This window comes from Triticum urartu, chromosome 3 (assembly GCF_003073215.2).
Source record: "Triticum urartu cultivar G1812 chromosome 3, Tu2.1, whole genome shotgun sequence".
NCBI lineage: Eukaryota > Viridiplantae > Streptophyta > Magnoliopsida > Poales > Poaceae > Triticum > Triticum urartu.
In genome coordinates, this window is record NC_053024.1 from 169,491,119 (window position 1) to 169,497,118 (window position 6,000).

A 6,000-nucleotide genomic window follows, 5' to 3' on the forward strand; every position below is an offset into this window, starting at 1 on the left:
CGTCTCCGGTCAATAACCAATAGCGGAACCTTGATGCTCATATTGGCTCCTACATATTCTACGAAGATCTTTACCGGTCAGACCGCATAACAACATACGTTGTTCCCTTTGTCATCGGTATGTTACTTGCCCGAGATTCGATCGTCGGTATCTCAATACCTAGTTCAATCTCGTTACCGGCAAGTCTCTTTACTCGTTCCGTAATACATCATCTCGCAAGTAACTCATTAGTTGGAATGCTTGCAAGGCTTATGTGATGTGCATTACCGAGAGGGCCCAGAGATACCTCTCCGACAATCGGAGTGACAAATCCTAATCTCGAAATACGCCAACCCAACATGTACCTTTGGAGACACCTGTAGAGTACCTTTATAATCACCCATTTACGTTGTGACGTTTGGTAGCACACAAAGTGTTCCTCCGGCAAACGGGAGTTGCATAATCTCATAGTCATAGGAACATGTATACGTCATGAAGAAAGCAATAGCAACATACTAAACGATCGGGTGCTAAGCTAATGGAATGGGTCATGTCAATCAGATCATTCACCTAATGATGTGATCCCGTTAATCAAATAACAACTCTTTGTTCATGGTTAGGAAACATAACCATCTTTGATTAACGAGCTAGTCAAGTAGAGGCATACTAGTGACACTCTGTTTGTCTATGTATTCACACATGTATTATGTTTCCGGTTAATACAATTCTAGCATGAATAATAAACATTTATCATGATATAAGGAAATAAATAATAACTTTATTATTGCCTCTAGGGCATATTTCCTTCACTATCGTCCTCGGGAATATCAAGAATAACAAAGTCCGTTAAAATAGTAACGTTTGCAACCACTACAGGCACATCCTCACAAATACCGACAGGTATAGCAGTTGATTTATCAGCCATTTGCAAAGATATTTCACTAGGTGTCAACTTATTCAAATCAAGTCTACGATATAAAGAGAGAGGCATAGCACTAACACCGGCTCCAAGATCACATAAAGTAGTTTTAACATAGTTTCTTTTAATGGAGCATGGTATAGTTGGTACTCCTGGATTTCTAAGTTTCTTTGGTATTCCACCCTTAAAAGTATAATTAGCAAGCATGGTGGAAATTTCAGCTTCCGGTATCTTTCTTTTTTGTAACAATATCTTTCATGTACTTAGCATAAGGATTCATTTTAAGCATATTAGTCAAACACATACACAAAAAGATAGGTCTAATCATTTCAGCAAAGCGCTCAAAATCCTCATCATCCTTTTTCTTGGATGGTTTAGTAGGAAAAGGCATCGGTTTCTGAACCCATGATTCTCTTTCTTTACCGTGCTTCGTCGCAACGAAGTCTCTCTTATCATAACGTTGATTCTTTGATTGTTGGTTATCAAGATCAACAGCAGGTTCAATCTCTACATCATTGCCATTGCTAGGTTGAGCATCGACATGAACATCATCATTAACATTATCACTAGGTTCATGTTCATTACCAGATTGTGTTTCAACATCATAAATAGAGATATCATTAGGATTCTCAGGTGTGTCAACAATAGGTTCACTAGAAGCATGCAAAGTCCTATCATTTTTCTTTTTCTTCCTCTTAGAAGAACTAGGTGCATCAACATTAGTTCTCTGAGAATCTTACTCAATTCTCTTAGGGTGGTCTTCAGGATACAAAGGTTCCCGAGTCATTTTACCCCCTCTAGTCACAACTCTAACAACATTTTCATTTTTCTTATAATTCATTGAGCAAATCATTCTGAGCTTTAAGTACTTGTTCTACTTGAGTGGTAACCATAGAAGCATGTTTACTAATAAGTTTAAGTTCACCTTTAACTCTAGACATGTAATCACTCAAGTGTTCAATCATATAAGCATTACGTTGCAATTGTCTACCAACATAAGCATTGAAGTTTTGTTGCTTCACAATAAAATTATCAAATTCATCCAAGCATTGGCTAGCAGACTTATTATGAGGAATATCACCTTCATCAAATCTATAGAGAGAATTTACCTTTACTACCTGTGTCGGGTTATCAAGACCATGTATTTCTTCAATAGGTGGTAAATTATTAACATCTTCAGCTTTAATACCTTTTGTTTCATAGATTTCTTTGCCTCTTGCATATCTTCAGGACTGAGAAATAGAATACCCCTTTTCTTTGGAGTTGGCTTAGGAGTTGGTTCAGGAAGTGTCCAATCATTTTCATTACTCAACATATTATTCAATAGCAATTCAGCTTGCTCAACAGTTCTTTCCCTGAAAACACAACCAGCACAACTATCCAGGTGGTCTCTGGAAGCATCGGTTAGTCCATTATAAAAGATATCAAGTATTTCATTTTTCTTGAGAGGATGATCAGGCAAAGCATTAAGTAATCGGAGAAGCCTCCCCCAAGCTTGTGGGAGACTCTCTTCTTCAACTTGCACAAAATTATATATTTCCCTTAAGGCAGCTTGTTTCTTATGAGCAGGGAAATATTTAGTAGAGAAGTAATAAATCATATCCTGGGGACTACGCACACAACCAGGATCAAGAGAATTAAACCATGTTTTAGCATCACCCTTTAATGAGAACAGACATAACTTAAGGATAAAGTAATAGCGAGTTTTCTCATCATGAGTAAAAAGGGTGGCTATATCATTTAATTTAGTAAGATGTGCCAAAACAGTTTTAGTTTCATAACCATGGAAAGGATCAGATTCAACCAAAGTAATTAACTCAGGATCGATAGAGAAACCATAATCCTTATCAGAGATACACATAGGTGAAGTAGCAAAAGCAGGGTCATGTTTCATTCTAGCATTCAAGGATTTTTCTTTCAGCTTAGCTAACAATTTCTTAAGATCATATCTATCATTGCAAGCTAAAAAGTCTCTAGCAGTTTCTTCATCCATAACATAACCCTCACGCACAATAGGCAATTCATATATAGGGGGGGGGGGAATCTTCATCATCACTTTCATCAATATTATCGGTTTCAATAATTTCATTCTCTCTAACCCTAGCAAGTTGTTCATTGATACGTCTCCAACGTATCTATAATTTTTTATTTTTCCATGCTATTATATTATCTGTTTTGGATGATAATGGGCTTTATTTTACACTTTTATATTATTTTTGGGACTAACCTATTAACCGGAGACCCAGCCCAAATTGCTGTTTTTTCCTATTTCAGTGTTTCACAGAAAAGGAATATCAAACGGAGTCCAAACGGAATGAAACCTTCGGGAGCATGATTTTTGGAACAAACGTGATCTAGAGGACTTGGAGTGGGCGTCAAGAAACGAACAAGGTGGCCACAAGGCAGGGGGCGCGCCTACCCCCCTGGGCGCGATCTCCCCCCTCATGGGCCCCTCGTGGCTCCACCGACCTACTTCTTCCTCCTATATATACCTACGTACCCTGAAAACATCCAGGAGCACAACGAAACCCTATTTCCACTGCCGCAACCTTCTATACCCAAGAGATCCCATCTTGGGGCCTTTTCCGGAGCTCCGCCAGAGGGGGCATTAATCACAGAGGGCCTCTACATCAACTCCATGGCCCCTCCAATGATGTGTGAGTAGTTTACCTCAGACCTTTGGGTCCATAGTTATTAGCTAGATGGCTTCTTCTCTCTCTTTGGATCTCAATACAAAGTTCTCCTCGATTCTCTTGGAGATCTATTCGACGTAACTCTTTTTGTGGTGTGTTTGTCGAGATCCGATGAATTGTGGTTTTATGATCAAGATTATCTATGAACAATATTTGAATCTTCTCTGAATTCTTTTATGTATGATTGGTTATCTTTGCAAGTCTCTTCGAATTATCAGTTTGGTTTGGCCTACTAGATTGATCTTTCTTGCAATGGGAGAAGTGCTTAGCTTTGGATTCAATCTTGCGGTGCTCGATCCCAGTGACAGAAAGGGAAACGACACGTATTGTATTGTTGCCATCGAGGATAAAAAGACGGGGTTTATATCATATTGCATGAGTTTATCCCTCTACATCATGTCATCTTGCTTAAAGCGTTACTCTATTCTTATGAACTTAATAATCTAGATGCATGCTGGATAGCGGTCGATGTGTGAAGTAATAGTAGTAGATGCAGGCAGGAGTCAGTCTACTTGTCACGGACGTGATGTCTATATACATGATCATACCTATATATTCTCATAATTATTCACTTTTCTATCAATTACTCGACAGTAATTTGTTCACCCACCGTAATACTTATGATATCTTGAGAGAAGCCACTAGTGAAACCTATGGCCCCCGGGTCTATTTTCCATCATACAATTTTGCAATCTATCTTATTTTGCAATCTTTACTTTCAATCTATATCATAAAAATACCAAAAATATTTATCTTATTATTATTATCTCTATCAGATCTCACTCTCGCAAGTGGCCGTGAAGGGATTGACAACCCCTTTATCGCGTTGGTTGCAAGGTTCTTATTTGTTTGTGTAGGTACAAGGTGACTCGCGCGTGGTCTCCTACTGGATTGATACCTTGGTTCTCAAAAACTGAGGGAAATACTTACGCTGCTTTGCTGCATCACCCTTTCCTCTTCAAGGGAAAACCAACGCAGTGCTCAAGAGGTAGCAAGAAGGATTTCTGGCGCCGTTGTCGGGGAGATCTACGCCAAGTCAAGACATACCAAGTACCCATCACAACTCTTACCCTTCGCATTACATTATTTGCCATTTGCCTCCCGTTTTCCTCTCCCCCACTCCACCTTTGCCGTTTTATTCGCCCTTTTTACGTTCGCCTTCTTCTTGTATGTATTCTTTGTGTTTCCATGTGCCTTCTATTTGCTTGCATCTTTGCTTGCTAAAAATCTATTGATATGGATCCACTTAAAGTGTTCTACTTGGATCATCTTCGATCCTTATGCGCTCGTGCTGAAACCCCAACTAGCCTAGTTGATGGGAAATCTTTAGATGGGCATGCTCATTTTGTGCGTCACCGTTTGTCTGAAAAAGGGAGACTCTTATGGGATCAAATAAACAGATTGCTATGTTATGCTTGGAATCTTTGTGAAATTTGTGATATTACTTGTTGCTCTAAGAACCCTAAAAAACATCTCCCCTACCTATGTGAGTTTAATGATAATGAAATCTTATCTTCTTGTGCAAAGGGTGTTTATAGTTACTACGATATCGAACAAATTGAAGAATGTGTTGCTTTTACGGGTGCTTATGAAGTTGCTTCTTTGATTGAAAAGCATGATATTACTCTCTACGAATCTGAAAATTGACATACTTAAATATTGCTATGAAAACTATGCTCATAATGTCCATGTCAAAGAATTTATTGAAAGAATGACAGTTGCTTCAGAAGAAAATAATGATATGCATGAATCTATAGATAATTATGATTCCGATGATTTGATTGAAATATCCCTTGATGAACATGATGCTTGCTATTCTTGTGGCCATGATGCCAATATTTATGATTATGAATTTGCTATAGTTCCTTATGTCAAACATGAGATCGTTGCTATTGCACCCATACTTGATAGTTCCTTCAATAAAAAACATGATTGCAATAATGTTATTATAAATTATCTTAATGTCCATTGTGTTAATGATATTCAAAACCTCAAGCTTGGGGATGCTAGTTTTTCTATGACTACTATTTGTTGCAATGATCATGATTGGGGTGATTCTTCTTATGATCTTGAAAATTTATTTAAGCCCCATGATGAATATGCGATTTATAATAGTGTTTGCAATATTATTGAAAGTGGGTTTGGAAGAGTGTCAACTTTAGATCCCACATATTTGGAGAATATTCAATCTTATTAATTTTTTTGATAAAAGTGGGTTTGGAGAGGTCATGACTTTAGTTAATGTTAATCCCACTATTTTGGAAGAGTGTCAACTTTGCATGCATGTGGATCGTGTTGAAAATATTTTATGTGATAGCTATTTTGTTGAATTTGCTTATGATCCCACATGTAATTATTATGAGAGAGGAAAATATGGTGGTAGAAATTTTCATGTTACTAAATTACCTT